General features: G+C 37.2%; 1 pseudogene; it reads right to left on the reverse strand.

Moving 5' to 3' along the window:
* Nucleotides 1–423: 423 nt before the first annotated feature.
* On the reverse strand, nucleotides 424–2276 carry LOC116863609 (annotated as a pseudogene).
* Between the last annotated feature and the right edge of the window lie 6476 nt (nucleotides 2277–8752).

The following is an 8752-nucleotide window of genomic DNA, read 5'->3' on the forward strand; positions in this document are numbered from 1 at the left end:
AGGGTGGGGGAGCTAACCCGCTGGCACTGCAGCCCTCAGACCACAGCCCCCCACAGTAGGAACTTGTCTGAGGGCATTGGCCAAAGAAACAGCTGCCTGTGCCTCTTGACTGAATTCATGCATGCTGATAAAGGGGTCTGCACACTCTTCTGTGAAAGTATCTTAATTTCAGACAGTTTTGGGTGAAAAATACTTGCCAATAAACATGTAACATAAGTGATTCTACTGAAGCTGAATCATAGGAAGAAAAATAAATGGAATGCCGGTCAGGAGTGGTGGTTCAAGGAGCATGGCAATATTTTCCAATGCTTTCACTGGAGATGTATAGTTCCCTTGTTTCCCAGCATGTGGATCATTTGGTGATGGAAGCTGAGGTGAAGGAACACTAGTGTCCTGTGTGGCTTTAACAGGGAAGGCTGTTTCTCAGTCTCTGTTGGTGTTCCTGGCAGTGAAGGCCTGCAGGCTTCCCATCTGGTTCAGACCACTCTGAATATGTGAAACATGGGTTTCTACATTATTCTGAAAAGAACTGGTATTAGAAGCATCTATTGTACTCCTGATACCATTTAATGAATCTGTGTATGATTTGAACTCAAAGGAATTCAGCTCTCCTCCTGCCAGACAGCTAATTTGCAATAAAGTAGGAGTGAGCTGGAGATTAAGTCTATCAGATTTTCATTCTGAACACGGGGCCATCCAGTGGAGGATCCGACTGCCAGAGAAGCTCCTAGGCTTCCTCCTCACACCTGTCTCCTACCCGTGGGCTGGTCTGCAGATTGCCCACCCTGGTCTGGAGAAGTCTCTGAGGAGTACTGCTGCACTTCATGCAAAACTTTGTTGAGGTCCTTGTTGAGTTGCTCAAGTTTCAGAAGGATGGTTGCATATCTCCACTGAAATACAATGCATATGGTCATGGGATAGTATTTCAATTTTTCTGCTTCTGTGTTCATTGCTCTTAATTTTTTGATATGTTCGTTTTTAATCATGAAAATTTTTGACAGTTTGGTCACTTGGATGAAGAATTGTACTGGAAAACCACCTAGCATTTCAATGTCAGAGCCAGAAATCCTACTTATCCAAGGTGACTGTTAGTACAGAATCATCATCCATAATTGGTGACTGGAGAGGAGGAGTATAATGTAACCATGGTGGAGTCATAAAGAATCAGGAAGTTCCCTGTTTTTGTCCAATGGCAGCAACTTTCATTGTCTCATGAGGCTCATTACTAAGAACTTCGTAGTCAGGGATGGTATGGGTGCCAAGCCCTGCCCTATTCAAAGTTACTCTATACGTAGCATTAAAAGTATCCAAAGCAACGATTTGTTCAGTGAAGAGACCGTCATGAGCACCACATAATTGAGCTGTAACTTTGGTTGCAATAACCAGGAGCAAAGGAATTTCATCTGGCAGATCTTCAAACTGGGAATCATCTGCACTTTTGTTTGTTGTAGGAGTCTTATATTCTGCCATTTCTGTTTTAATGCTGGTCTCTCTTCCTCAAAAAAATGCACAAGAATGTCTCTTTGGTTTTCCCATAATCGCCTGATTTTTCTATTCTTGTTAACTTTCTTGTTGTTAAATTAGGAAAGTACTTCTCCTCCTGACAGACACAGAAGTCATCATTGCCTTCAAACCATTGCCTTTCTACATTTGAGTAGAACCATCCGTATATGCACCACTTGTGTGCTTTAGGAAGCTTGAGTAGGTTCTGTAATCAGAAACAAAGCTTCTGTGAGGCTTTATTATCTTGTGTGGATATTGTTGTCATCAATTTCAGTGGGGCCTTTGCAACTCTCTATTTTATTTTGGGTTACCCTGTATTTATCTGTTTGTCATCATCATCAGATGAGTCAACTCCGTTTTCAATTTCTGAAAAACATCTCCGCAGTGGAGCCCATATGCCTGCATTTCCAAACAGGTGTTTTGTGGTAAAGAACTGTACTTTTCTTTTCTTTTTTTTTTACAGGTTTTTTTTTTAAGATTTCATTTATTTATTAGTCAGAGAGAGAGAAGGAGAGCGAGCACAGGCAGACAGAGTGGCAGGCAGAGGCAGAGAGAGAAGCAGGCCCCCCGCTGAGCAAGGAGCCCAATGTGGGACTCAATCCCAGGACGCTGGGATCACGACCTGAGGCGAAGGCAGCCGCTTAACCGAGCCACCCAGGCGTCCCAAGAACTGTACTTTTCATTCCATGCATTCAATAAGCTTCCCTCTTTTAACGCACAAGGACTTTTGCAGAAGAGCTCTGGTCAGGCAACTGGAAGAGCTCCACCATCTTGAAAGAGCTGCTTCTATATACATTTTAATATCAGCTTGTTGATCTCTACAAAGCAAACGAGAAAATAAATGAATATCTTGCTTGGATAAAAAAAAAAAAAAAAGATTGTAGGGGACCTGGGTGGTTTAGTGGGTTAAAGCCTCTGTTTTTGGCTCAGGTCATGATCCCGGGGTCCTGGGATCGATCCCTGTGTTGTGGTCTCTGCTTGGCAGGGAGCCTGCTTCCACCTCTCTCTCTCTGCCTGAATTTCTGCCTGCTTGTGTTCTCTGAATGTCAAATAAATAAATAAAAATCTTTATAAAAAAGATTTTATAACTAAATACATTATTTGACAGAGAGAGATAGAGAGAGAAAGAGATAGACTGTGAGAGAGTGAACACAAGCAGGGTGAGTGGGAGAGGAAGAGGCAGGCCCCCTAACAGAGAAGGAAGCCTGATGTTGGGCTAGATCCAAGAACCCTGGGATCAAGACTGGAGCCAAAGACAGATATCCAACAACTAAGTCCCCCATGGTTGGATTAAAAAAATATAATATATATATATATATATATATATATATATATATATATATATATATAATTATGTTTAATTAGCCAACATCATACATCATTAATTTTTGATGTAATGTTCAATGATTCATTAGTTTCCTATAACACCTAGTGCTCATCACCACAGGTGTCCTCTTAATGCCCATCACCTGGTTACCCCCTCTTCCCCGGCTTCTGTAACCCTCAATTTTTTGCCCAGAATCCAGGGTCTCTTATGATTTGTCCCCCTCTCTGATTTTTTCCCCATTCAGTTTTCCTCCCTTCCCCTCTAGTCTTCCATGCTATTCATTATGTTCTATATATGAGTGAAATCATCTGATAATTTTCTTTCTCCTCTTGACTTTTTTCACTTACCTTGATTGGATTTTAATTAGAAGTGAATTTAAAGTTTAAATAAATTTGGTGAGAATTGAAATATTAACAATTTGACTCAATTTATGAGCACAGTACATTTCTCCATCTACCTAGATTTTTGATTTCAATGTTTTCAGTGTTTTATTATATTAATCTTAAATACATTGTGAAAGTGTATTTAAATGTGAAAAATACTTCAAAATATCTTTGCTACAATTGTACTTGGTAATTACTATTTAAATTTCTAATTGCAATTACTTCAAAGTGAAAGAAGATTGATTTTTTTTTCATATTGCTATTATACATCATTATATCGGACTTTATTTATTGGCACTAGTGGTTTTTCTTGTAGACTTTTAAAGCTATTTCTCTGTAGAACAACATGTTGTATTTGAGTGGAGTCTTTCTCTCTCTCTCTCTTTCTTTCTTTCTTTCTTTCTTTCTTTCTTTCTTTCTTTCTTCTTTCTAGTACTGGCTAGGACCACCACTCTGATGTTGATTAAGAACAATAAGGGAAGAACACTTGCTTTGATTCTGATGTATGAGGAGAAGCATTTACTCATTTCTTATGAAGTATGATTTAGCTGTACTTTTGTTGTAGTTTTTTTTTTTTTCATTTGCAGATGTTCATTATTGGGTTGAGAAAGTTTCCTTCTATCATTAGTTTGTGAAGGTATTTATGTCATAAAGTAGTTGTTGAGTTATATCAGAGGTATTGACTGTTTCTATTGAAGTGGCTATATGTTTTTCTTCTTCCATTGATTAAATGGCCAATTAAATTGATTTTTTTTTCATATGCGAAAATGCATTCCTGCATTCTTGAGATAATGCCCTGATGTGTTACACATTTCTGGATTCTACCCATAGTATTTTTTGAGTATTTTTGTTTCTATTCATGAAGGATTTTGGTGTGTAGTTTTTGCTTCTAGGAATATCTTTGTCTGGTTTCTGTGTCAGTGTAATCCTGGAGCTGAAAAGTGCACTGGGAAGTGTTATTTACATTCTACTTTCTGGAAGGTTCTATTCTGTTGATGTTATCTTCAGCTGCTTGGTAAAATTCACTAGTGACACATCTGGGCCTAAAATTGGTTTTGTTCCTTGTTTTTGTTTTTTGGTTGTCAGTGGTAGAAAGTTAGTAACTAACAATTCAATTTCTTTAATAAATATGTTGTTATATTATAATGAACATAATAAATATGGAATTATATTCTATATATCCAAACATAGAATTCTAGTAATATATGTCATCTTAAGTGATCTTTAGTACCTTGTGCCATTCAAGAACTTTGTCCACTTTATCTAGATTTTAGGATTTATGAACATCAAGTTGTTTATAATATTCCCTCATTAACCTACTAATATTAGCATGACCTGTTGGTATGTCCTTTTGTTTCTCGCTAATATTGTTTATTTTTACATTATTTTTATTATAATACATACTGCTAAAGCTTAGTGATTATATTGATCTTAGTAATTAGCATTTGGTTTTATCCATTTTACTGGTTGTCCTTTCCTTTTCAAGGTTATTTCTTCTACGTTTGCTTTATTACACTTTCCTTTTGTTTGACCTGAGTTTCAGTTGTTCTTCTCATTCTAGTTTTTTTTTTTTTTAGATTTTATTTATTTATTTGACAGACAGAGTTCACATGTAGGCAAAGAGGCAGGCAGAGAGAGAGGAAGGGAAGTAGACTCCCTGCTGAGCAGAGAGACTGATGTGGGACTTAATCCCAGGACTCTGGGATCACAACCTGAGCTGAAGGCAGAGGCTTTTAACCCACTGAGCCACTCAGGCGCCCCCTCATTCTAGTTTCTTAAAATGAAAATTAATATCACTTTGAGACACATTCTAATATCAGCATTTAATAGTACTACTTTCCTGTTCATTAGCCACACCACATGGTATGTTTTATTTATTTTCTTTTTTATGGGATTGTTTATTTATTTGCAAGAAAGAGAGAGAGGGAAAGAAAGAGAGATCATGAACAGGAAAGAGGGGCAAAAGAAGAGGGAGAAGCAGGCTCCCTGCTGAGTAGGGAGCCCAACATGGGGCATAAGACCAGGACCTTGGCATCATAACCTGAGCTGAAGGTACCTGCTTAACCAACTGAGCCACCCAGTTGTCCCACATTACTTTGATTTCTAATAAAATATTTAAAATATTTTCTAATTCTCCTTGTGACTTCTACTTCAGCCCATCGGTTATTTAGAAGTGTGTTGTTTAGTTCCAGATCTACTGAGGAGCTGAAGGCAGATACTGTTGTTCTTTGACATCAAGTTTTTTATTTATATCATTTTTACCTTTTTTCCTCTGTAATTTCTAATACTCTGCAAAACCTCCATATTTTCATTCTTGATATAAATCTCTCCTACTTTAACCTGTAAGATATTCATCATAATTATTTTGAATTCTCTACCTGATAGTTTGAGTATCTGGTCATTTCTGAGTCCTTTCCTATTGATTGATTTGCCTCTTGAAAATGAGTTGGTTTCTTTCTTTCCTTCTTTCTTTCTAATAACCTGTCTTGTGGCTTACTGAAGGACCATTACAAAGGAATTGCCTTAAACACACCTAACTCACAAATCCCCTACTGTTGAGCTGGATACCCAGGATATATTTGTTACAAAATTTTACAAGCAATTATGTTAGTTGCTTTTGCCTTGGGAAAGAGATAACTCTTGGGACAAAGAATAGACTAAGCAAAGTTTGAAAGGAAAGGCTGGGTTTTGAGATGCTTTGGGATGTAAGGCTTTGATGAGCTCTGACATATTCCTGGAAACGTAGAAATCCATGCATTACACATGGTAATGCTTTTATTTTAGGACTGGTGTGTTTGTGATTTGTGGAGGATTTCCCTCAAAGTTTGTGTCTGCTCCAGTTATAGCCATCTTGTAAGCCTGTAAGAACAATGGTGTTCTCTTAAACCACTCTTGTTTCTCCCCAAAGTTAGACTCTTATGGCTTCTACTTGGTGCTTGCTCTAATGTAGTGTAGTTCACCTTCACATTAGGTAAGCTCTGTGTGACATCAGAGGTGGGTTTCTCTCAATGTACCTGTTGCTCCTTCCCAAGGTAGAAGGGAACTGTGAGTTGCGTTGTGGTAGGTCTTATGCAGCAAAACAATTTTTATTTTTTGCCATTCCCCAGATGTAGGAGACCTCTTCATTCATATTGGTGTAAGATGTTGTGCTCAGAGCTGTTAGTTTCCACTTCCCCAGAGGTAGAGGGCTTTTGCTCATATCTCGGAGTAATAGACTTAGGGTTTTAAGAAAAAAGGATGGGGCTTTGCGACTTTTCTAGGGGGAGTAAATAATTTCCTGAATTCCTTCCAGTTAAAAAGGAGACCCTTTCTTGTATCTGTACCTGTTCCCAGTCTTTCTTATTAGCACCCAGTGGAAGTCCATGGGTGGATAAATGCCTGTCTGTGGGTACAAATGTCTTTGTTTTGATAGTTCCAGGGGTTCTACAGACTGATTTTAACCTCTAACAATCTTTATAAATTGATGAAAAATTTGGCTGATAGCTTCTTACTTGCTTGTGTAGTATGACTATCTGTTCTCATACTCTGCTAATCTGTGTGATAAGACAGTCCTATTTCTTGTTGTTGTTGCTGTTGTTTTGTTTCATTTTTCTTGGGGACCCCATTTCTCCTTGGATTTCAGGTTTCTAGTCTGATTTGGGGATTCAGCTGCCTGATGTGCAAAGGAAGAGTTATTTTGTGGTTTATCTGTCTAGTTGTTTCTCATTGTTATCAGGATAGTGGCAACACTTTCTCAAGAACTCCACATCCTATTCATAAAGGGAACCTCCAGTTAATTTTTGAATCTTAAAAATATATGAAATAATTAAATGAGGGAACAGTGATGTTAACTCTTGCACATCATGGTTTCTGTTCCTCAGCTGTGGAAATTTATCGAGGAAGTCTCTTCATGCCTTAATGATATACTTTTCTACAATATTTATGGACAAGATATCTATGACAGTCATTTGTTTCAGTATATATGTCTTCTTGAGTGTGTTCAAGTCACCACCTAATTGATTAAAACGCAGTTACCCTTTCTCACATGTTTTTTTTTATTATTTTTTCAAATTGTAATGCTTGCCTTAGGATTTGTTCTTAAAATGTTTATTCCATGATTACAAAAGACATATGGAGATTAGAGGGAAGGTTTGTGTCACTCTATACATTTTTAATTTAATATAAACATACATAAATGTTAAATAGACTATCACAAATTGAAGTCTCTTGTTTGCTTTCCTCTCACTTGATGGATTTGGACAATTTCACCTCCAACCTCCAACCACAGAAATATTTTTATCATGAAACAGCAGATCTTTTCTAAATTATATGGCAGAATCCATGTGCATAATACTCATATCATCACCCTCAATTACTTTCCACATTATAATGTTACCATTTGTTGAATTATTTCTTGATTCATATCCTTTACTCCATCTAAGCATTCTTTTGAATTTTCAACTTTACAGAAGGCAATCCCTGCCTTATTCAATCTAAAATAAGAGCTATCCTCCCCAATATCAGGATCTATTCTGCTATATTGTCCTTCAGTTTTAATCAAAGATTACTAAAACATGACATTATATTTTTTCAGTAAGGAATAGGTATTATTTATTTTTAGCACAATTACTCTAGGTTAGGAATATGAGACTGTATTTACAAGTGGAAATGATGACTAGAAGAAACAATGACAAAAACAACTGATATTTTATGTGAATCTATAAGTTTAAGTTTGAATACCAGCCCCCCAAATTGTTACATCTTTCAGTGTTGCATCTGACTGTAATGAGATCTTTATTTCAGTTTTGAGGTTGCCCAAGCAGTCTTGGTGATGGCAGACAAGATGAGCTAAGAAAGCATTCTCAAACATTATTCTTCTATCAGATTCAGGATTACCAATGTACCTGTTTACACCAGCAGAGATGACAGCCACTTGTTCATCAACAGCCATGAGAGAAACACTGTACTTGTTTCAAGATCTCAGTCAGACAGACACTGAGATTCAAGATTTGTGAGTTACATCATTGAGGTCTGAACTGAACTGGGCAAAAGTAGTGACCTCAGGTTAATGAGGCAATTCCTCATACCTGCTACCTGGTTTAAGGCTCGATTTCAACAGCAGAACCAATGTGTAGAATAGACAAACTAACATTAGTGAAAGGTGGATATCTTTGAAGACAGATTCTGTCTCACTCACAAGAATGAAATTACCAGAGGTCTGTGATTTGTTGTGCACATTGGCATACCTTGATCCTGCAAGAGTGCCTGGCAGCCAGGCAGATTTTTTGAGTGGATGCTTAAAATGTATTCATTGAATGAATGAATGAATGAATGAATGAAAATAATGTACAGATTCTTAGACAAATTATTTTTTTCTGTGTATCCTGATATGAAAATCCCAACAGGCATCACATCATTCTGCATTCCCAACAAATTTTTATAGTTTAAGGAGCTGGAGAAGCAAGATCTGGCTACAAAGAAAATACTAAGAGATAAGAAGAGAAGAGATGAGTTGTAGACATAACATAAATAGTGCAGGGCTATATTGCAGAGATAAAAT

Source organism: Lontra canadensis, unplaced genomic scaffold (assembly GCF_010015895.1).
Source record: "Lontra canadensis isolate GAN:19392208 unplaced genomic scaffold, GSC_riverotter_1.0 scaffold1825, whole genome shotgun sequence".
NCBI classification, from domain to species: Eukaryota; Metazoa; Chordata; class Mammalia; order Carnivora; family Mustelidae; genus Lontra; species Lontra canadensis.